Below are 25,912 nucleotides of genomic sequence, written 5' to 3'. Positions count from 1 at the left end.
CTTTCCATTAAAGCTGGATCTTCCAGGAAGTCCATAGAAACATGGAAAGAGCCTGATATTCTCTTCCTCATTTCTGTTTCTGTAGTGGTGCCCTATACAGAAAACAATAACAGGTGAGACCATGCTGGAGTAATAAGATAAGCAAATACTAGATATAACCTGTTGTTAACGTCTTAGCTTGGATACGTGCTTCGTGCACTTCAATTTTGATCATGTCAGACTTTTATTACTTTTTAGTATCTTTTAAATAATCTTTAAAAGATAGGCGGCAATAGTTACCTACTGTTCAAGACAGAGAGTTTATTTACTTAACTTTTGGATTTCTTTCCTTCAAGCTATGGAAAATGATTTAACCAAATGGAAAAGGATTGAGTTCAAAATATTGTACAAAATTTTTGCAATCTAATTTTTTTCCTTGCTCCTGCTGACAGAATATTCTGGGGTTTGTAACATAATAGTCTTTTCCCCTAGGCAAACTGTAGCAAGTAAGAAAAGTCTGACTTCCTCATGCTTCCTCATGCTAGTATTTTTCTAGTAATGTGAGTAGACAACTGAATTTATCAAGAATTTTTTTTGAGACATCTTCTCTTACTTTGTATATGGCAAGAGAATGGCAGCAATATGTGCTGCATGTATGTTCACACAGAAATTTGTATTTGTGGAAGTATGTATTGAAATGTGATCTTCCAGTGAACAACACAGAGCTGCACCAGCAGTGGATGGAAAATATATAGGAGTGAGAAATAAATGTTTATAAAAATTTGATATTTTCCTTACATTTTTAACAGGGGTGATAAGGAAGGATGTTATCAAAATTAGCATTATTAGTTAATTTTGATAAAGTGGTAACAGCAGCATCACATTGACTGCAGTTATATAATATCATTTTTGTATACTATTTTCCATTTTATAGTAACTATGATTTTGCAGATCACAGCCAGATGGACCTTTAGGTCAGCAAAAGTAAAGCGTAATACAGTAATGCAGTACAGCACAGTGCTTTTATGAATGTGTAAGTTAATATTTTATTACTTGGAAACTGTGAATTGCATTTGTTAGTTATGAGAATATTTGTAAGCAAATGCTTAGGCTGCAAACCTATCTTAGCTGTTTTATTTATTAAAGATTTTACAAGATGCAGGAGCATTCACAGCTTGACCAACCAGGAAGCATTGCCAAGGGTTCCATTCTGTAGAAAACACTGGCTGGTGCAGTAAGAAAAGGCCATGATGCCTAAGCTATTTAAAACTTTCTTACATTGTCATCAGTAGCTGGTTTATCTATTATCACCTCTGGCAGAAGCTGTCCAACAGGCGATGTAGGAACAGATGGTCCACCAACCAGGGAAACCACTCCATTGCAATCCACAGTGCTGTGCATCTTCCCATTCACTGGAAACACTGCCAGCATCCTGGATGACCTACTGGCCTGACTAATGTTACTGTTGCGCCGTTCACCGTGTCTGCGCGGCACAAAGAGAGAATCTCTTCTGCTATCATTGTCTTCAAAAGTGCTGTGCTCATCATCAGCAAAGTCGTTTTCTGATCCTATATCCTTTGCTCGACCTCTGAAGCTGAAAAGACTGGTTCTGCTATTGCGCCTTGGTGAGAACAGGGAGCCTCGAATGCTCAGCAAAGACTGCAGGCAAACAAAATTTGTGATGATTAGCAGAAACCTTAAAACTTAGCATTGTCATTAGGATACCATAGAGGTTTTTTCCTTATTTGAGAGTAACCTGTGTGAATGCGTGAATGCTGCTGTAAAATTTTTGTATGTATTTCATGATATTTATATTTTGCAGATAGAAATACCACTGTTCTTGGATTCTTAAGACAAAAACAATTTTAAGCACCTGTTTCTCATAATGCCAGTTAGTTGCTGAGTAGGGTAGTTGCACAATACCCATCAAACAAAAAAGAGAGTCTATACATGCACATTCTTTCCTGTGTGCAGCACCCTGCACTTATTGAACCAGCCTCCAAACATCACTGAAGCAGGAGGAAAATATGAGACTATTGTAATGGAAAAATACTGTAGCATTTTAGTAAGACAGATAATATATAATCACTCTGAAAAAAACACACAGAATCAGAGAATATTTTAATATGATTTTTAAACAATCCTATTACAAGAATAGAGGTATGAGGTTACATATAATTCTCTGTGTTTTTTTACAAGACAATCTAGCAGCTACAGCACTTTCTCTGAAGCACTAGCAACAATAAGAAAGTTTAATAAAAATCTCAGTGGTTCCATTCTTTAGGTAGTAAGGTCCTGTTAGAGTACCAGGAAGACTAACATAGTTTTGTAACAGCCTATGATGCTTTAAATATATGCTTCTACTAAAAATAAAATTCTACTAAAAATAAAAATAATTCAATGCAATACCTGATGTGGAGAAGAATACTTCTTTTCATATGTCAGTCTATTGCCTTCAATAGATAATCGGAAACCTTTCCTTCTGATGCTTTCTTCGGATTCAGACTTGTGAAATTCATCTTCATCTTTTTCTTCTCCTCCAGACTGTTCTTTCTGTTTTCTTTTTTTCCTTCTATTTCTCCTCTCTTTTGCACTCTTTGAGCTCAATTTTGATGCCTCTGAGGAACTTTCTGAGACCCCTCCTGCTTCTCCCCCAGCGCTGGGCTCCCTGGACTCCACGGATGCTGTTACTGCTGCTGCTGTCACCGCTGCTGCCTGCCATGTTGCAGAATGAATTTGTGTCACTGAGCAAACCACGACATTGGGGTTTTTTTTAAAATTTACTTATACAGAATTTCTAGTTCAAATGCCCTGGATCTTAACACTTTCCATAGGATATCCTCTCCCTAGTTTTTTTCTAATTTTTATTTCTCAGCTGACTCAAGATATGTGTTGGTCATAGCCTTCTTCCATCTTTCATGAGTAGTTTTTAGATGGAGAAGTCTAACAGATTGTATTAATGACACTATACAAAAAAACCCATAATGAATAATGTATACCTAGTTTTGAATATTCCTTCTTGATTATGGCTGGATCGTTCACAGTACAATGTTTTTAGTGCAGAATAGAAATTCTCTGAGCTAGCTCTGTTGTTGAAAGCCCAACAAGGTGTTTTATAACTCCAAATTCCAAAAGGGGAGGGTGAACATCTCTAGTAAAATTACTTCCATACACTTCTGCATTACTACACCATGAATTATACCTGAGCTGCTTCTTGTTGCTTCTTCAGTTGTTCCAGCATCTGTTGAAATTCTGCTTCTTTCTGTTCTGCTTCTTCCATTGTTGCTTGATTCTGTTCTTCATAGGCCATGGCAACCACAGCCAGGATCAAGTTGATTAGGTAGAAAGAACCCAGGAAAATCACCAGAACAAAAAATATCATGTATGTTTTCCCAGCAGCACGCAGCGTCTGGAAATAAGAATACATTTATAAGCAAAAATAGGTTAATAAAAGTTCTGTTTTTCACATTGTTAAAATTAAGATAACATAAGAAAATTGATTTTAGGCCTCTTGCATTATTGGTACAAACATATTTAGTCTATTTTGCATTAAAAAATTCTCACCAATTGATAGAGGTTTTCCCAGAAGTCTTGAGTCATCAAGCGAAACAGTGACAAGAAAGCCCAGCTGAATGTGTCAAAGCTTGTGTAGCCATAATTGGGGTTTCTACCAGCTTTCACACATGTATATCCTTCTGGGCACTGCCTGCAAAGAAAACTTGGGTGTTACCTTATATGGTTATTTTGAGATTATCACCTGGAATGTCCAGGATAAGATTAGGATTAAAAAATTTTTTTTTCATTAGTTAATAAGACTAGAAATAATAACAGTCATGATTTTTAATAGAAAATTATTTTAAAGGACTCTAGAAAAATTAAGCATGAAAGGCACATAAAAATTAGTGTCAAAAATTTAATCTAAGTTTCTAAAATATAATATCCCAAATAATTTCTTTAATTATTAATGTTGTAACATTAATGTCAATGTCAGTGTTTTGTAATGTCTGAGTCTGTTAGTACTCATATTACAGCTGGAACTGCAAAATAACATGCGTTTTCCAGCTGTTATGTCTGTTACTTCTCATCTGGGCAGGAGCTACACTGATATTAAATTACTGACTCTCTCATGCAAAGACTAAGCTCATGTAACCAATCTGCTGAGCTCTGACCAGGAACCCAAATCCTCAGTCCAGTGTAAAATCCTAGTATTTCTTATGTGAAAGAAAGTGGTCATTCAAAATATAGCCCCCCTACAATTGCACATCTAAAAACATGGATCTAATCTGTACACAGTGTAATAACATGATGAAGTTTGGTCTTACCCAGCATCAGAACTATTTCCACAAAGCAGAGCATCGGTTTGCCCTTCCAGAAAATAAAAATGACCTGTTTAGAAAAGAATTTTTTAAAAATTATAGAATTCTGAATATGAAATTTTCTTATAGGTCTATAAAATAAATAGTCCTGCTCTAAAAGTGTTAAGGTGATTTCAGATGCAACTTTAAACAAGCAATATTATTTTTTCAGAAGGTCCATAATTTTAGAGTAAATGACAATATTAATTGCAGTAAGTGCTATCACTCACAGCACTTACTGTAAAAATGACAAAATATACTAAAAATCCTGTCAAATGCTGCTGGATGTAGATGAAATGTACAATTCTCCTTTCAGTCTGATCACTGAACTAAATCACAGTTTGTGAAATTATATTGTGCAGTTATGTATTATAATAATTAAATTCTATCTGAAAAAATATACTGATAATTTATTTCCAAATTTCTGATCAGTATTGGCAAGGGTTCCCGTTTGTCACTTAAAAACACTTATGACAGTTATCTAATATGCGAGTGCTGAAAAAAACACCCAGCTGCCACTGGCTTTAACTTGTTATGGATGCACGTACACTGCAATTAGCCTGTTGATTGATAAGAAGGCCCTGGTATACATCTAAATTTAACTTGGAAAGAATTACTGCAACAGTCACCAACTTGTGTAGGTAGGATTTTAGGAGTATGTGATGAAATTATTGATCACCTTAGGAAAGAGAAATTGGGTAAATTGAACCAAACCCTGTAGCCAGCCACTCCATAATCTGTATAGTAATCCTGCACTTAAATGACATTTTAGATGGCTTAAACAACAAAGACATTGAGCTGTCTGTTCTTAGAAGAATAAAGAGATGATGTGCAAAACGTTGTGCTTACCAAGATTCACTTTGACCATATCCCTAAGTGTTTTACTTTTTCCCCTCAAAGCAGACACCTACAGTTGCTAAGCTCTCGATTTTGGAAGAATTATCACAGGAGGATCTTCCTCCTGTAGTAAGAATCTCCCGTTTGGTCACAGACTTAAGGACATATTTTACACAGGGTCAGACCATGTAGCCCAATATCCCATTTCCGACAGAGACCAAAAGTGTTGCCTCAGGATGTCTGTAAGAACAGGGCAGGGACATGGTGATACGCCCCTAAGCACCTCCCCAGCTTCCAATACTTCTGAAGCACAGCAGCTCTGGAGTTAAGGTTGTACTTTTTTTGCTTCCTGAGAAGATTTAAATCCCCCATTGGATTTCTATTCCATTGAAATGGACTGAGATTCCCTGAGAATGATCTCATTTGAAATGCTACCAGCGCAGCTGAGTTTAAACTTGACTGTGGCTGTGTTGGCTGTGCTGCCCAAGCCAGGGTTACTACAGAAGCTAATGAATTCTGAGTCCGAGAAAGTGTCACAAGGTGTCACAGCTCAGGACATTGACAAGAGGGACACGGTACCCTGGCCAGCTGCATCTCTCCATCCTGTGAGCGAAATTCACCATTTGGAAAAGTTAGGTTTTAAGCTGTATGTAGACCTTGTTCTGACACTCTGTGAAGAACTCAATTTCAGTATCTAATGACACAGCTACATCTTACAGCGTACAATCTTCTGTACTCTGCAAAGTGCACAACCCTATGTGCAGCTGCTGTCATTCTGGGCTGGTATGCATTGCAGAACTGCACTGTGCTGAAACACAGCTGTAAATAGTAAAGTTACCTGACATGATGCTGATCACAGCTGACACCTGTGAGGCAAATCTTATTCTCCATTATGTCAGCTAATCATGATTAAAACATGCTGTAATATAGCAGCTGGCTGGGAAGAATGGAAACCTGTCTTTATATAGTTTACATGGAGCAGTCAGTTGTGATCAGTACTGCATCAGTTGAGCTGAAATGCTAAGACAGGGTCTGTGTTCAACAAGATGTGGTCTGTAAGCATGCGGTACTTGCCAGCTCCACAGGAAATAATAGCCACCCAGTCTTTCTCTGACTGCACTGATACAACTGTGGCACATGCTCAAAATATTATCACAATAGGAAAATTTTTATACCAACACAAGCTGAGCATTATAAGCATGTCCCCATAACTAGATGCAACACTCTGGATTGTATTTTACCAAAGTAATGTTAAAAGTCCCTCACTACATCAAAGATATATGTTGGCTTCCCTTTATTTGATTGAGAAATGGGAAAAAATCCCTGGTAGGTGAGCACTTCAAGGAAATTTACAGTTGTTTGGGTAAACCTAGGGTAATGACTGAGAATAATTGTTATTTCACAAAATAAATTGTTAGGTGTTATTTCCCAGCAATAACTGCTTATGCCAAGCTTGCCAAGATAAACTTAAACTTATCTAGCATTAAGTTTATCAGTTTTGCTATCTTGGAGAAAGAAAAAAGAAAGAAAAGAGTGCCCGATTCACTAATGCCAGGAGTGCTTACATAAACTTTCTCTAAATGGTATTTCCAAAAATGAGCTCAGTGAGAAAATTAGGGCTTATGTGCCTTTTTTGCATAGTATACACAACTACCGGCATAAAAACTTTTATAATTCCTACAAAAGACAGTGCCATTGCACTGCTCTGAGCTCCAGGTAAGTCCCTTCTTATTGCCCTGTGATGCAGCTGGTTTAAGAACCATTTCTGTATTCTGCCTGCCTACCTGCAAAAAGAGAGCAGGAAGCTGTGAGAAAATAAATTTTCTCTTTGAAACTGCTGGTGAGCAAGGACAAGCTTATTAACTTCATAATAAGACTCATAATTTATTATAAATTTCATAATACATATGAAATCCTGTGTAAAGGTTCAAGTAGCCATTCAATAAAGTACTTTCTGTAACTAATTCAATTCAGCTTTGCTTTTCTGGGGTCTTCCGGTCTTCTTTAAATCAAATTATATCAGAGCTTGAGTTTATAGATTCTTTGTTAAAAAGTGAGGAAAGTTTGACCTTGAGGTCTAGGTCTTCATTAGGAGACTGAGCTTAGGCTTTGTTATACGCTGTGGCATGGGATCTCCATGAATACACATATTCAAGTAAAGTTAAGTTTCACAAAAAAAATGCATCTTGATTTAAGGAATTCAGATGGAAATCCATCATAGTCATTGATCAGCTGTATGATCAGTTAGAAGCTGTCTTCTATTAGAAATTTGTCTGTCTCTGACTTGCAGCTATTGAACCTGTTATATCTTTGCCTGCTAGATCAAAGATATGTCTACGATGAAATTTCTGTTCCCCGTGAGGTTTTTCTTAACTGTGATCAAATCACCCCCTAAACCTTCTCTTTGATATGCTAAGTAGGTTGAGCTCCTGGTCTATCTTGGTATAAAGCATGTTTTCCAACCCTTTAATCATTCTGCTCTTTTCTGAACGTCCTCCAAATTTTCAACATTCTATCTAAATTGAACTGGATATAGTATTCCAGTAGCAAATGCAGTAGTGCTAAATACAGGGGTAATTCTGCCTTCCTGGTCAATAATTTATTTATGTGAACAGGATACTATTTAGCTTTTTGGCTGCAGAATTTTAGCCTTAATTTGTCAGTCTCCTGGCTGCTCCACAGTGCCTTAGGTGCCTTAGCCTCTCTATTGCTAAGGGCTTTCCAATTGCATTTCTACATCCTGCCCCTCAGTTGCAGCTCTGCAATCTTTCACGTAAACTGCTGTGGCAGTATTTTCCAGAGCCTCTGTGGCACTATTTTTCCTTTGTTCTCATGCTGTTTTTCATGTTGCTTTTATTCTCATGACGTTACACCTGCAAACACATTATTGTTGCAGCAGGTACTCATGGGAAGCAATTGTCTCTCGTGTGAGATTCATCCCTCTTTTCCCCCCTTTTTCCTACTTCTTGCTTGTAGCTTTTGGTTTATATTAGGTGACCTAATAACATGCATGTATGAACTTAAAAACCAACCAGTCATGTAGCACCCTCCCTAATCAAAGTGCATTCCAATTAGTGCTAATAGCACTGTAAGCAGGAATAACCTGTAGGGAGTTTGAGGAGATGCTAATGAAAAATACAAGTATTATGAAAAAGTATATTGAAAAAGAAAAGTATTATGGAGTGATCACTGCTGCACTGGAAAGGATACCCAGGGGAGAAGACCTCACCTGGGGACCCAACCACTTCTCTTCGCAGCTGGCTACTGTGATCAGTTTTCCCTTTCCTTTCTCTCTCTGCCCTTTATTTTTCTCAAAAAGTAACTTTCACTGTTAGAGATGATGTGTTCCATCAGCTACAGTTTTTATGCATGTGAACCTGTCTCAACATGAATTGTGCAGCATTGATTTTTAGGATAGGAAGCTTAGGTTTGCAACCTCATACTTAACTGTACTGAAATGCATTTCTTTATCTATTCTCAGTTTGCCAGACTCCTCTGTAACAGCAAAACTCCTTGGAAAATCATACTTTGGGAAACTACCAACATGGAAATATGCATCAAAACAATTTCTGAAGAAGTTTGTCTGAGATTGCTGCTATTCAAGGTTTTAACTAATCTAGATGATTGAAGAACACTTATCAAATTTGCAAATGATACTGATCTGATAAGGATGGTGGTGATTTTGAGAAAACAATTACAATTTTAAAGATCCGGGACAATTGGAGAAATGGTCTGAAAAAATAGGGTGCTGTTCAGGCTAGAATAATGAACCATGCAAATACAAAGTGGGAACTCAATGAGGTACATGTCTCTGAAAGACTCAGGAGACACACAGACCACAAGCTAAACAGGATTTAACGATTTTACAATTGTAAACAACAGCAAGACCTAGCCTAGGATATATAAAACAGAAGTATAAGTTACTGAGTTACCACATAATCCTTATTCTCTGCTTAGTATGCCTCATGTGGAGGAGAAATGCCTAGATGTATTTTGAATGCACATTGGGAAGAATGTGTACAAACAAGAAAAGATCCAGATGAGAGATCAAGATCTAGAAAATAAATTGTAGGAGAAAAAGATTAATGATCTGGATTGCTTAGCATACAAGACAACTGAAAGAGGAGAGAACAGGGCATGGCAACATAAGAATAATCTCTAAATACCTCAGAGACAGTGATTAATGATAGGGAATAATTTGGTTTTGATGCCTGTGGTGAAGTTGATAAGACCAATGAGCTTACATTGCAGCAGGAAGATTTGTTAGACCTCAAAAAAACCCTTTCAAATAATGATAGTGAAGCACAAGAATGGATAGATGGTGAATACTGAGGACTCCATCACTAGAGTCCTCACTGAATGTCAGAATTCTCTGACATCTGTTGGAAATGACATAGCAGTCTGTTGCTGATCTTGATTTGGATATGGCAATGGAAAAAGTTTAAGACTATTAAGTAATTTTAAGAACTCCTTTGGGTCTCTTTCTGTCTCAGGGAAGAAGTGGATTTGGCAGAGGGAGCTCAGAAAAAGAGCTGCATCAAAGAGAGAGACCATGTTCCTGCTCCAAATAGAGAGACCATGTTCCATGCTCTCATAGCAGATCTATGAGAGAAAGAGAAAACTCTTCCTCTTCATCTTACCTAAATGTATCATCCCTTCCCCTCCTTATTTCTAAGAACTGGGTCAGCCACAAACCACTTCAACAAGAATTATCTTGACAATACTTACTTTCATCTTCAATGTATCCCTTCCAGTCAAATGGAGTCACTGTTGAATTAACCAATGTACCATTTTCACCTATGGTGGTGTTTAGCTGGGAAGTAATGTTTGCTTCCAGAGTAAAATTTTCTGGAGGCCACTGCAGGCATTTATTCCTCAAGTTGCCCATGAACAGCTGTAGCCCTATTAGTGCAAATACACTCAGACAAAACACAGTCAGGATCATAACGTCCGAGAGCTTCTTCACAGACTGAATTAGGGCCCCCACAATAGTCTTCAAGCCTGAAAATGTAAAGGAATTTTTATTCTGATGTTCAAAACATTTTTAAAGCATAAAAATGACAGTGTCTCCCAGTAAAGTTATAGATTTCATGCAGAAGCCCAAATAAATGATTGTAATGTCTGTGAAATAACATTTTTGTGAAGAGCTTCTTCACTTGTGAAAATGAATAAATAGCTGAAATTTATGTTCATTTGAAACTGTGAATGGGATGAGTAGCATATATTTCAAAACACTTGTTTTAATGCTAAAACAAGTGACTATTTTTATTCATGCTGTACATGAATCTCACATAAAAGTCTTCTTTCTTTTTTATTTGTCAATACCTCTTGCCCCAAACCTTTGCTACTATCAGTTTTATAACATACTAGATTTAGAAGACAGTAGTAAAAAGCCTGTTCAACAATAAATAGGATTAAAAATTAATGCTATAAAACTGGAGATGGTTTGGAAAATTGTAGAATTTTAAGATAATAAATCCCCCATGCAATGCCCATGCTATTCTTTATTATCTTACTCCTTCATCTTCTTACTAAGTCAACATTTTGAACAGTTCCATTTTTTAGACACAAATATTCACAACAAATACCACACAACATCATGTAGGTAAGATACACATGGGTAAGAAAACTTCAGGGTTACTGATACTCGTTGAATGTGGAGAAGAAAGCTTGACATCATACGATGCAAACCACACACTGTGTACTGCAATGTCTCATGCAACAATGTTAAACTCAAAGGCTGATTTCAAAAGGAAAGAGCTCATGTTAAAAAGCAATGAATCAGAGATTTCAGTGAATTCTAATATCTTCCGATTCCTGCTTTTTTGTGGAAAGAAATAAGACTTATGTTTAAAAAAGATTAATTCCATTTCTGTGAATTAAAGTCAGCCTCAGTGTTTAACCTAGCTCTCACCTGGAATGACTGATATTGTTTTCAAAGCTCGGAGAACTCTGAATGTTCTCAACGCTGAGACATTGCCCAGGTCCACAAACTCTGTCACATATCTGTAATAGGGGAGTTCACACACAAACACAATGACAGGATAAAAAGGAACAGTTGGGAGGTACAAGGGGCCTAACACCTTACACCAGTTACTTCTTACCTGGGATTACAGAAATAGTTTTCAAAGCTCTCAATACTCTGAAAGTTCGAAGAGCTGAAACATTGCCTAGGTTTACAAATTCTGTTACATACCTGTAGGATTAAATCACAGTTATTCAGAATTTAGGCAAAGTTTATGCTACTTACTTGGGTCTTTCATCAAGACCACTTTGGCGTTTTTAGCAAAAAGTTAAATAGCAACAGTCAGAGGTTTACCTTTCACTGCAGTTTGCCTTGCATTAATATGCTTTCAGAGCCTTCAGTTAAATTAAATATCTCTGAAGTGAATCGCAGTGATTTAACTTTGAAAGCCTAAAATAATCTAGACTAGATTGGTAAGTTTGGAGAATGAAGTCAAAGGGATGCTCCTTTTCTGCTCAGAGGAAAAAATGCAGGACATGAAATTAGCCTCTCTAATACTAGCTGTACTAATGGCTTCTGCAGTATTTATGTTTACATCAGAATATGCATATTAGAATGTGAAAGTTGTTTTAGACAAAAGTAAATCCATACAAGAATTTCCATGTAATTAAATTGGTATGTATCGATACTAATTTCATGCCCTTTTTGCCCTTTACTTTCAAAGAAAAAACAAAAAACAAACACTTACGCAAAGGTAATGACAGTGAAATCAAGCCAGTTCCACGGATCTCGAAGAAAAGTAAAATCTTCTAAGCAAAAACCCCTTGCAATGATTTTTATGAGTGACTCAAATGTGTAAATTCCAGTGAATGTATACCTGGAAAATATAGGAAAATTTAATCAAAATAAGTAGCAACATTTTATATTGGTATCCTGATAGAAAACTTATAATCAAGTGAAAGACTTTTTTCTTTCAAAACTGGAAAAGAAATACAGTGAATAAGCAGCAATTTCTTCTAAAATGCATTATATTCATCACATGTACTTGTGTATTTACATGCATTCGTTGTAACATGCTGTTGAAGTGCAGCAGTCCTGATCTTGTACATAAATCAAAATAAATAAATCTATCAAATAAATTACATCTGTTACAATTTTATTGGTGACACTCAGTTTAAAAGTATGCAACACTAGATCTGTTGCTCTTAACCAAGAATGTTGTGAGCAGAAGTTACTGGAGACTGTCTGAATCGCTAACATCTAAAACATCTATCATTAACTCTAAAAAGGCAAGAATGCAAGCATGCCCTGAATTCTTACTTTAGGAATACTTTGGTTTATACGCTGTCCTTAACTGACATGTACAAATAAATGGCTATAGTTCTGCTATTAAAGCAGAGGAGTAAAGGAGAAGTAAAAATATTGGGTAGATGCTAAACCATGAAGATGAGAAAAAGCTAGTGGAATCTCAGTAGAATACTATTTGTGAACAACTTTCATTTTTTCTACCCAATCATTCAACTAGAAGGAGATATAAATAATTATTCAACATTTCTATATAGTTTCGAGAGGAAATAATAGCAGTGTCTCATGATAGTTCTTGTCAGCACACTGGCATGCTGACTGCTAGAGGAATAGTGAAAGATATCTTTAAGTAACATATGCAACTTACTCTACATTCTTTGTCCAGTCCGGAGGGTTACTCATGGTCATAAATACACAGTTGGTCAAAATAGTGCACATGATAAGCATGCTGAATAATGTAGATATAGTTAAGGAAAACACAACAGTAATTCATACAATATCACATCAGCCATGTATCTTAAGTACAGTAAAATATTGCCACTTACACAAATCTTTCAGATTTTGGTAAACATTGCATGTATATTTTGCTTAACCTGGCAGTGTAGCACATTAAACTTTAATACTAGTCTTGATTTGCAGATGTTCTCTTGTTTTGTCTTCAGCTGGTACTGAAAGGTGAAGGAGATGGCTGGTATGTAACATGAGCTGAGTAACAGCCAAAACTGAAATAACTTGCAGAAGAATACTGTTTTACTTTAAGTACCTCACATGACTGAATAAGCATTAGTCTTCCACTTCTACAGTTTTGGTACTAAACTCAACAGTTGGCATATGCAAGGTAAAAAAAGTTTATCCTGTTTACCATGAGTGAGAGCTGTAGAGAAAGAACACACCACCCCAGCACCCAGCACAGCCACTCTGTCAAAAACACAGAACAAAACACAGAATACTGTTTTTAATTGCTGAATTGACTGTATTCCATGTTTCCCTATCACTGTCTTAGCAGTACGTGCTTCAGCCAGTGAAACAGAAATCCACAGAGAGCTCACAGATTAAGGTGAATAATTTTCCAGTATTATTTTTGGGCTCCCTCAATACACATTAGCAGCAAAAAAAGCATCTCTTGTTCTACCAATGCTATAATTTGAAAATGTTTCAATAGTACCTTGTGGTTAACTGCTTGAAAAGCATGGAAAACTGGTGAAGATTAGAATGAAAGTTAATTTTTATTTAGAGTTCCATCAAGGAACAATTAGGTATTCTGGGACTATGAAACCCACACTAGCAGCTCAAAGTGGCTTGTGGTAGAGAGGTGAGACAGTCTAGTGGGGCTTCATTACAGTCTATGGGCCATCATCCAGTGGGCTGTTCTTGGTTTAAAAGATCACTGGCCCTACAACCAGTGCAGTTCCTCCCCTTTTTGTGGCAATAAAGTAAACTTGATTATTCAAACATTTGGAAATACTGAAGTAACCAAACTAGACCAATACCTGACTCAAAATGGCCACATGATGGCAGCAAAAAATAAGAACTGCTGCACCTTTATGCCAAATGGTTAACTCTGATTTTTCCTCTAGCCATCTGTCTAAATGATGTGTTCCTTAAAAATAGTTGCAACAACATAACTGGCAAAGAAGCTAACTTAAACTGAAGAAAGCCATTTAAAACTTGTATGTTAGAGCCCAGGGTTTTAATTTCTTTTTTGTTTGTTTGGTTGGGGTTTTTTTGTAAATCAAGTAGATAGCATTTTGTTGTTTGGAGTATATTTTTCTGCCATGGACAAAAACCCTAACCCTTCACTCTAGGTGAAGGAGGAATAGGAGAAGTAACATCTCAGCCCAAACATTGAAGAAAATTGGTGCTAACATTAAGACCGTTGCTTACAGCTGCTGAACAATTCAAACTTGAGCGTATCTTTTCAAGTAAACATTCAAATCACAGGGAAGGATTTAGCTGCCTAATTCCCGTAGATAGGTGGGTAACCTTTGTCTAAATGCCTAACCAAGCAGTGAATATTGTAATAGCTTTCATTAAGTGACTTAACTCATTTTGAAGATCATGTTGTCATACGAGCTCTGTACAGTAAAAACTGTTGTTCAGTGGCTTACAATAAATAATTAGAATGCCTTACAATGCTTGTCCTCACAGTCCACAGACAGCTCAAAAGAGTCTGACTCAATGTAATTGTGAAATGCCTTTAAATAAAGAGAATCCATTTTGGTAAATGAAAATCCTGGAGATGCAGCTTCAGTAGTCTCATAAAACAGTTAAAGAAGTTAAATGTCCTCTCAGTAGAACTGAGGTTTTATCTCTATGCGGTGTATTATGTGTTTACAGCTAGGTATGATTCATAACAAAAGCCACATGTAGATCCTTGCACATTGCTCGTTCTGTATAACTGGCCACATCTGTAAGCTGTATGGTCAAAGTGCTGTTCACTCCCAAAGGGAGCAGATGCTCAGTAAGGGTTAATATACTTTGAAATTGAAACTCTGGACATGCTTTCCCTTATGGGGATCTCAAACATAACTGACACATTCAATGTCTGTGCCTCTCTTCTTTCTCCTCTGTCCTGGTTTCGGCTGGGATGGAGTTAATTTTCTTCCTGATAGCTGGCATAGTGCTGTGTTTTGGATTTGGGATGAAAATAATGTTAATAACATACTGACGTGTTAAGTTCTTGCTAAGCAGTCAAGAACTATTCAGCTTCTCATGCTGGCCTGCCAACAAGAAGGCTGGGGGTGCACGGGAAGCTGGGAGGGGACACAGCCAGGACAGCTGACCCCAACTAGCCAAAGGGATATTCCATACCATATGACGTCATGCTCAGTATATAAACTGAGGGAGTTGGACAGGGAGAGCCGTTGCTTGGGAACTGACTGGACATTGATCAGCGGGTGGTGAGCAATTACTTTGTGCATCACGTATTTTGTATATCCTATTATTATTATTACTACTACTATTATTATTTTTCCTTCCTTTTCTGTCCTATTAAACTGTCTTTACCTCAACCCATGAATTCTACTTTCCCCCCCCCCCCCAATTCTTTCCCCCATCCCACTGGGGCAGAGAGGGCAGTGAGCAAATGGCTGTGTGCTGTTTAGCTGCCTGCCAGGTTAAACCGCAACATCCTCTCACATTTTGAGTGTTTGATTTACAACCTCATAATTACTTTAATTTACTATTTTACGTTCTGTAATAATTCAACTATACACGTAGGTAAACAAGTCTGCTATATGATGACTTCTTCATGGAAATGTACTGTCTTTATCATGCTCTTCCCCTACAGGCAAGTAGTAAGGTTAGCAGCACTATACAGCCTCAAGCTAATCAATTGTTGGAGCAGCTGAAGTCTCTTATCACCTGTGTGGACTTGGTGGAAGATGAAGACTGGAAAAAACAAACGTTGCCAACTGGTATCACAGATACCTGCTGGCAGTCAGGCGACACTGAGTGACATTGTAACTTCAGCTTCCAAAGACTGGCATAGGGGTACTTAGCAGGTACCACATTTTCTCTAGAGCATCTTCCCGTTCCTTTCTAACACTCTGTGCATTCTGCAGCTCCAGCTGCTGCCACTTCCCTTCTTCTGTCTGCTCAACCCCCCACCTAGTCTTAGCTTTTCTTCCTTTCATATTAATTGCTAAAGTCTGGTCATCTCCCATCATTCTGTGTTGCCCCCTCAGTTCCACATTCTACCTTAACTCGAGTCAGGCAGGCAAAAGGAAAATAAAAAAGGCAGAGTAGCAGGAGGTGAGTCAGCAGAGCATGAGAAAGATAAATTCATGCTGTTACCAGTTCCTGTATCTGGTACTACAATAGGTACCAGCAGTGAGGAAGAATAATTGCAGGGAAAAGCTCTGACCACTGGGAAGAGACACACACACTGTTTCTTTGCAGGGGGAGCAACATCTGAGCATGTGTCTGGGCACTCAGAGCACCCTATACAGAGGTTCAGAGAATTTGAAGGACGTACAGATGAAGGTTTTCCAACCAATGTGCCAATTTCATTGTGCTCCACACACATCTTTCATATTGTGAAAGGTACAGTTCTGTTACAAAGGCCAAAATCCCAAACACCTACCTCAAAATGTGAGACCAGAACAGCTTATTGATAAAAGTAAGAATATCATTAAAAATAATAAGCAACATTGACCCCTAACCTTTTTCTTCTAGGTGGCTCACCTTGTATAAGCAGCTGAAATCTAAACTGTATTATGGAACATATTACATGGGTTTTAGTTAAACACATTCATATTTGCAGTGTTTGTACTTCATTGCATTAAAAAAAAAAAAACCTATGCATCTATTCTTATATTTAAGATTAAAAAAACCCAAAGAAAACCGAAACTACATATGTATCTAAGAATAGCCCATCCCATACTTCAGTGGTTGGAAAAGAAAGCAGCCCATATAGTGAAAGGAAAACTCCTCCTATAATAGAGCTAAATTACATGGTCACACAATCAGCTAATAGATAGAAGGAAAAATATTGGAATTGCATATTTTTTATTAGACTTGTTTTTGTTCTGACTGCCATCAAGACCAGCTGGATACTCTTTGAACACAATTAGGAGGAACTTCAAACCAAAACCAAACTTAGTAATCCGTACGCCAGTAAAAAACCCACAACTAGCACAGATGCAGAGTTGGAAGGTATTGTAAATCAGAGTCTATAAATTGAATGGATGAGCAGTCATTAGAGGCTTCGATCTGACAGTGTTTGGCTGCATTTGCTCACTGTCACCACCTCCACCACCATGACTGTAGGTCTCTGTCAGGTGCCTTAGCTACCGTTCCCAACTACTCCCTGACTCCTCTCCAGGCACCTTCCCCCCTTCTCTCACTGCTTTAACTTCCAGGGACCTCAGAGGAAAAAGTCTTCTGAGTCAGCAGCAATCAATCAGCCTTGTTTTTTCCTCTTTCCAAAGACCTAGAAGATTCCACCAGCATTCTCTAATAATGCTTCTGTCTTTGACTAACCGTTCAATGTTAAAAGTCATACTGTCACACTGAAGTTTTCATCTGGTGACTACTTTTCCCAGTCCTGGGATCTTGAAAGAAAAGTGCACTAAAACCTCACCCACTAGAAATTCCCATCTACCTGTTAGAACATGAGGCAGCAATCCCACACACCAGTCTAAAACTTTAACTTGTGCACTATCCCAACAGTTATGGTCCCCCAATCTGCCCACCATCTGCACATACAGATGCTTTGCAAACCACCTGCAGGACTGCTGCCTATGCTTTCTGGCAATGTATTAAATTTGGCAGAGGCTTATGGTGCAACTAGGCAGGTTGCCGAATGTGAGATTCAGTATGCATGAACCAGGCTTCCAGGCACACTGCTGCAACAGACTGTAAAGCTGGTCTTTAGGATGGCCTCAGAAGGACCCGTAAAAGGGCCATTGAACTAGCTGCTCCTGAGCAGCTGCCTATCTGCGTAATTGCTTGCAAAACTGAGAGCTCTTTTGGAATTTGTAAGCACAAACTTTGTGGGTTTTTTTAAAATTATGTAATTATTTTATTAATAGGCTTCATAGCACAAAAAAAGAATCGGGGATGCAAAAAAATTCAATGTTAAAATTAATCAGAAAAAACTTTTCTGAAAAATTAAGACAGATTCTTAAATCCATCTGTAGATTTGTACAGAAGAAGTATTCAAATTCGACAGAACAGCTACAATCTATCTATATGATATATACATATTTCCTAGTATTTATAAAATCTTACCATAAATTTTCCACTGTAAAATAAAAATAAAATTAACAGCCTACAAAAACCTTTAATTACAATGAAATAGAAAGAGTTTTGGGTTTTCTTAATTTCACTGTGTAATATTTTGAACCACTATTGAAAAAGGATATGAATGTACCAAAATTTTGATAGCTATTTTTCTAAGAGGATTGAAGGGAGTTAAAATGTACAGGGCAGAGGTGGCACTGAATCGGAAGATTGCCTTCCCTTTATTCAATACTATAAAGGTCTGAAAAAGAGAAAGAAAAAACATTTTATGAGTGTGTATTCACTGTAGAAGCTCATTTTAAAACTGTTCCTAGTGACAATCAACAAAATTGTAGCTTTTTGAATAGCTAATACACAAAAACCGTGACTCACTTTTGAAATAAAATTTCTTTCCAATACTTACCTGATGTACCTGACATATGAAAATATAATTTTAAATATGTAACATTAAATTCATTGATGTTTTTATAATACTTCTTCATTGAACAACCTCGGTAGAGTAATATGATACATTTACATGATGTGTTTCTTGTAAAAAATTGTGCAGAAATTATTAACTAAAATTATATTTATGTTTTCCCATAGGAAGGTCTCCCTTCCTGTTTGAAATACCATAGGCAGGGAAAACTTACCTGTGGATGTTAATGAGTTAGTAAGAGAAATCCTTATAGAAACTGACTTAATAGACTACCCATTTGTTCATGTTTGATTCTAGGCTGTTTCTTGGTCTTTGTGCTAAGGAGAGAGGGAAATAGCAGTAACACATATAGCCATGATTAGGTGGATCTCTGAGGACTGTGGGCATCTCAATACACCTTACCAGAGGAGATATATCCCAGATTACCCCCCTGCAGAGTTGTGGTTTGCAGGTTTGAAACAAGCTGAAGGCTTGTCTATTTTTCTCAAATAAATCCATGTGCCCAATATAAACGATACAAGAGCAAACCCTACAAACATTGATTTGCTTCCACTGTAGGCCATCATGGCTGGAACAGCATTAACACTACAGCACAGGAAATATAGACTGTCAAGTTTCTTTGTGGCACTAAGGTGCTCTTCAACTGCAAGATCAATCAAAAACACTGCGGAAGGAAGGCTCAGTAAAACTCAGAAGAAAGCTGCATGCAGTGGAAGGGATGATGCAAGGATTACAGCTTAAATTCAAACTGAATTAAAGGTGTTGAAGAATCTGCTCAAGAAAAATGTCCAAAATTGCTTTTTTTTTGTTTTGGGAGAGTTGTTTATTTTATAAATAAGCTATGATAAAGCCTCCTTGTTTTCCATTACATTGCTGATGAAGTGAACTGGAAACAAGAATGCCAGTGGAAGTGTGGGAAAGGGAATGTTGGTCTCTTTTGATGTCTTTGCCATCGAGCATCACTTCAAGACTGTAAGCAAGTGCACTACGAGGCTATTTCCAGGAAGGCTGGCAGACAGAGAAAATACACCAAAGAGGTTCAAGAAGGACAATTCTTCAGTCTGCTTAGATTTGGGAAGCTTATTATTTATGGACCATGAAGTACAGATACAAATCTCTAGGAGCATCCAGGAGCTGGAGATGGAGTTGAAGGTTTCTACGAGTCTGTGACAGATACCAAGTACTGAAGGCAGTAGTGAAGCTGGGACTAAGCCCTGAGGAAAAGCTGTTCCAGTCCCAAATCACTTGGTGGCTTTTCCCCTGAGCTGTCTCTATCCATCATAGCTCTACACGGCATGCCTTCCTATACAGACCAAACCCCTTAAGACACATTAATAGTGAGACTTTATATTATCTTGAGTACAAACTCAAGATGTATAGGAATGGTATAAGATATGTATTTGACTTCCCCATTCTGCACAGAAATTGAGAAACTGCATATGAAACTGAGGACAATAGGATAAAGCCTGAGCTAATGTTTCCAAATTACACTTCCAGTTATGGATTATAGATAACAACGACCTTCAGAGCATAACTGCAGATGACCTGACCTTAAATTAAGCTTTCATTTTAAATACTGAAGCAACAAGCAGATGAATGATTTTTTGGCACAATGCTTTAAAGCTTCACACCCCAAGGGGGAAGGTGAGTTTCCCCTCCCAGGTCTGTCCCCGGCCCCCAGGACTCACAGCTCAGAAGCCTCCAGCTTGCCCTCTCAGCTTTTGTAGCTATGAGGTAGTTGACAAAATTCATCAAAAATCACACTCCCTACTAATTTTGTATCTAAGACTACACCATCTACATTTAGTCAACCTACATTTTTAAAAAAATCTTTGAACACAAGCATATTGAACATACATCTCCTTTCTAACCTGCCTTATGGAAAATAACAGCATGCTGGCACAGCTCCAGTTTCAGTTGGAAGCTGCTGCTATTTTAGCTGTTCTACTTTCTGCTGCCCTGCATAAGCAGAACCGACAAGATGTAAACTCCCTACCTCAGTTTTAATTTTTCACTCAAAGCATCTTCATGACTGGAGCCTTCAGAATGACTCTGTTAGTCCTCTGACTTCTAGCCTTAAACAAGAACTAAAATTAAATCTTTTCTCTGATAAGAATTTTCATTAAAAAATACAGATAATAGCTATTATACAATCCCTGTGTAAGCTTCCCTTCCTGGTAAGCCTGCTGTATCTCACACCAGTCTTAACCCATATGCAAGCCAATGTGTAGGCAGTGTGGATGAACACAAAGTATTGTACCCAAAGCTGTCAGGACAAAGTAGACATAAACTGAGAAAAGCTAAGTAAATTTTAAACAAATTATAGAATTAATATTTGTATATGAAAGATTAAGTGTACTTTTAGGGGCTTAGGTTTTATAAAGTGCTTTAATCATTTTATAAAGGCAGGAAACCTGCTCACACTCAAATATTCAAGTGTGAATACAAATTCAAAGAAATTCCTAACGAGAAGTGCCTGATTTGCCACTTTTACATCTGTAAACTTGGATTCTAGTTCTGTGACTTCTGACATATTTGATATAAACCCAGAAACTGCCTTCTTATGTGGGCAAAGAAGGAAGATGAATATTTTGAAAAGAGGCAGCTAAGAGGGAAGAAGAGGTCACACTGAACAAAGATATGGTCTCCAAGAACATCTTGGGAGAAAGAGTTCCCAAAACCTGATTTTTCCTCTCCTTCCTCCCAGTTAGCTTTAAACATAGTTTCTGGAAGGCTACATTTAGCAGGCTGACTGTTACTGCATTGCATTTCCACTTCCTACACTTAAATAAACACCCCCTAAAATCCTCAGAGAACCTTCTGAAAGGCAAGAGGTGACATATTGTTGAGCTGGGTCCTTAACTTCTTGGGAAAAGTCCTAGGGGCAGCTAGAACAGAAGACTTATGGCATTTCTTGGGTTTGTGGTTATCTTTTGAAACTCTGTTTTCTAGCAAGGTCTTAACTTTTTGCTTTGCTAGAATGTTTCACTTAAAATCTCTTCCACTTAAAACTATCAAAGATATCTAAAATCACTAGTGCATTCACCTTTTCTGATGTAATGAAGTAAAGCAATTTTACACAATCTTTTTGTTTCTTCAACCCAAGAAAAGTCTGGGAGTCTCAGGACCTAGAGTTTGATCAGATTAGGGAATGATATTACCAACTGCCAGGACAAAAAGAAGCACCTTTTCTGATAGACATGGTTCAACATCCTTGTGGCAAGAGGCAGGGCATGGAGTGGCAGCAAACAATCTGTATTACAGCAGAAGGAAAGTGAAGTAAGACCCATTTAGTTCCAACTATTCTTTCCCTACCCTTTAAGGTAGCAGCCTAGCTTCAAGAGAAAATAGTCAGCCCTTAAAGTATGAAATCAAGTGGACCAGATTTTGATGTATGCTTCCAGGTCATGATCTTAAGGGGTACCAGCTGATCCTTTCTCTATAGATAGTGATGTGAACCTCCTTGATCCTTTGTGATGGCAGCTTGAACATGAATAGGAGTCACTATTATACTGGGAACACACAGATTTGCACTTACATGGAAGTGGAACACAAAAAATAGGTAAAGTCCAAGTTCATTTTTACTCAATTTTAGCTTAATAAAAAGATCACTGCAACCATTTAGGATGCTAAACTTCACAGTTCTAAAAAGCAGCATTATTGACCACCACAGTTGGCAGCATTTCATTATGATAAAATCATCAGAATATAAGAACAGGCATTGTATTATATTATAATAAAATAACTATGTTCCAAGGGTACAGTTGCTGGCATTCAGGCTATCTCGGATACAGTGTAAATCAATAATACTATCAGGTGTGTTGATTTCCTGTAATAGGCTGTTCTGTTGTCAAACAGGTTGTTAATATTTTCCTTTTCCTTTCAGCTTCAGATGAATATTGGGCATGAATATGTTCTCTTTGGTTGTAGGTTTTGCATAGAAGCACAGTTACAAAGCCATAAAACTAGCACACCTGTCTGTTTGTTTGTTTCTCTTAACAGGTTTTCCCATTTTTAACTTTTCATCTCAGGGCTATCTTATCCACAGATTAAGGCTCTCACACCAGCTCAACTCATTTATTTATTCCTGTCTCATTTGGTATTAAACTGTACCAAATCATGGCATGCACAAACCTATTGCTTAGGAAAAAAGTCCCAAAGATGAAATGTAAAACACTCTAAATGATGTTTCAACATTAAACATGCAAAAATGCAGTGAACTTGTTAAATCTTGCTACAAAAATAGGAAAAAACCCTCAGGAAGTGGGACGCAATACTTGCATATGAGGCAAATGATGGATGATTTCACTCATGACTCAAATTTGGAATGAAAAAGATATTCCTAACCCTTTCTTGCAAATAAGTATTTTCCCTTATTCTAGTGTTTTTCATTAGGTCTGTATCATTTCAGAAAGATGCTTTCCTAGGCAGAAATATAAACTCTCTAACCATCATGTAGCAGTTGTCAGACCATTACACTTGGAGAGGGTGTGCTGATTGACTCCCTGGCTATACAAGGCGGAATTTTATCAGAGAAAGCTGAAATGTTGAATGGTACAGAGGTAAATGCATTGAGCATTAAGGGTCCTTCATGTCTTCCTGGAGATGTTCACTTCTGCTTTAGGCTTTTCTCAAACTATTTCTTCTTCTGTGGCTTGCAGGAGCATCAACTGCTACCAATACTCTCAAAAGACAAGTGAAACAAGATAAAAGTCTTTCCAGAACTTACATACAGCTAGATAAGAAAATCTAAGAATTAGATACTTTAAAGTCAAATTATTGATGTAAAATTGAAATAGATGTTGGAATTTCTGTTAGGAAAGTCTATTTTCCTCCTACTGAAGGAAGAAAAAATGGAGAGAATTGTAATGTGTGGAAAATATTTGTCTTGTCTTTGACTGACAAGGCTGTTTCTATTCCTGTACTGTAGAAGATTAAAGCACATGCATAGAGAGTGTGGACTTTGGCACAAAGAAGAGAAGCCCAGTGGGTATGACTTGCCTGTAGACATTATTTAGTGTTCAAATAAGAAGATTCTTACTTTCAAATAGTACAGAAACTTGGTTGAACATGTTCTGCTGGTTTCACTACATTTCTTCCAAACCTATCATCAGACCTGACTGATGTAGCAAGTGTTCAGCTCCATCTGTGAAGGGACTGAGAGAGTCTTCCATTTCTAAGGGCTCTAGAAGGTCATACCTAGCATGTGTCTGTTTCCACTGTAAGACACACAAGAGAGACTGATTTGACTATAAAGGTCCAGGATGAGGTGTGGGCAGGTAGGGACATAACTATATTTGATTTTGTATCATAAACAGACACAATTAGTACAGAATTCTACAAGGCCTGCTTTTATAGAAATGCATCTTTTATCTTTTTAAAAGTAGAACTGTGATTTAAAGACAAAGCTTCATACACTGTGAATGGCAGATAAAGGCTCTTTCAGAGGCATCAAATAATAAAGATAAAAATATTGTTCTCTCACATAGTATTTTCTCTCTTGTCAAAATAGGGCTCATAAATCACGTGAAATTTAGTAAGCTAAGACACTTAGAACACAACACTTTGTGAAAATCAGAATAACTCCTGTCTTAATATTTATAGAGTTTTCATAATCACAGTATCTAATAATTAAAATATCACCCAAGCTAGCTATCCCTATAAACCATGAACATTTTCTGCTCTGTATACGGACTGTGCAACAGAATCATCCTGCAAGGATTCCAGAGCTGTTCAAGGCCAGTTCCACCAGAAACTTTTAAATTAGTTTTACACTCTCTTTATGATATTTTCTGCTCATCCGTGTGTTTCTCTATTGATTCTGTAATTTTCCTAAGAATTTGCTATCAAAGGAGATTTCTGGGAACAAAATGTGCTATTGCATTGGTTTATGTGGCCAGTTTTAAATTTCAAGAAACTTAGAGAAAGCGTGGTGTGTTCATGTACTCAGTTTCAATATATCTCCACTTTTCTAAAGTTTGCAAAGTATGTCATCTATTATGTATACACACATTTGTATAGGTATTATATATTGCTTATAATCACAGACAACATACTATGTTTCAGCTTTGATGTAAATGTTCCTTTGATATCAATTAAATTATATCAAAGGAATAAATTTTGATGTAAATGAAAAGAAAAGGATGAACGGTTGGTAACAGTTAAGGATGATGGATTATGTCCTGTGCCATAGAGGACAGTGGGCACTTTGCTAATGATTTAGAGAGCAGTGACTAGAAGCCTAGATTTTCATACTATTTATTTATACTCTGCTACATCCACTATACAACCATATTATACAATCTGTCACAATGTTACATTTATTGCCAATTTGATTAATTTAATGTTAAAAATATTACATAAAGAGGAAATTTGCAGTAAAGCAGGAGGACCAGTGTGCCAAGGGCACACGAGGGTAAATGCGTTCTAAGAACATACATTAGCTAAATCAACCTTTCATAACTTGAAGATATTAAATATTTATTTACTAACTTTCTGGAAGGTAGAATGTATATGTATCACTGGCATCAAACATTTTCTGCTCTTGTTGTATACCTAGTCCTTTTAGCAACACTCAACTGTTTCCACATTATTAGAATGACATTTTCCTATGTGGTTGCTAATAAACAGACTGAAGTAACAAGCTATATTATCCACTCCATGAAAATGAAATGAACATGATAAAGCATTCCAAACACTGGCATATGAACAGTATTGATATTAGACTCACCTTTTTATTGATGTAATATGGGTCCATGTCTTCCAAGGGCTCAGACACCATTCCTGCAGGTATGTCACCGTATATAAACGGAAGTGTTTTTCCTGCCTCCAAATCACTGTTTGGCTTTGGCCCATTTTCATCATCATTGTCTTTACGATCTTGTTTAGAATTCTTAGCTTTTTCTGCAGCAATGCGTTGTTCAATAGCTGCAAGAGACTCTCTAGTGAAGTATTGGAAGCTGTCTGGTCCTGGTGGTACAAGCACTGACTGCTCCATCTTTTCATCCTGCACATCTTAATTACCATTTATTCTTCTGCATAGGAAAATACTAAAAGAAAGCAGAAAATAAAATTCAAACACACACGTGAAAATCGCCAAGTAAGAAAGATATAACATTTTTAAATGCTTTTGGTTTTGTTGTGTTGGAATGTTCAAGTACACAATACTGAAAATTATGCAAGGAAAAATAAAATAAGCAGTTTAGTTGGTGATTTGACCTTTGTAAGAACCACTTGTGTGGTTCTTATGCTAGTTATATAAACTGCAACAATTTCTCAACTCTAGGAATATAATGGTCTTTTACTCCA

The 25,912-nt window shown here is 37.2% G+C and overlaps 1 pseudogene; it reads right to left on the bottom strand.

Moving 5' to 3' along the window:
- LOC104623310 overlaps positions 1–25,601 on the bottom strand; it is a 29,250-nt pseudogene extending 3,649 nt beyond the window's left edge.
- Positions 25,602–25,912: the final 311 nt, after the last annotated feature.

This window comes from Phaethon lepturus, unplaced genomic scaffold, assembly GCF_000687285.1.
Source record: "Phaethon lepturus isolate BGI_N335 unplaced genomic scaffold, ASM68728v1 scaffold9337, whole genome shotgun sequence".
Lineage (NCBI taxonomy): Eukaryota > Metazoa > Chordata > Aves > Phaethontiformes > Phaethontidae > Phaethon > Phaethon lepturus.
The sequence above is the reverse complement of the archived record's forward strand: the minus strand, read 5'-3'. Positions and strand labels throughout refer to the sequence as shown.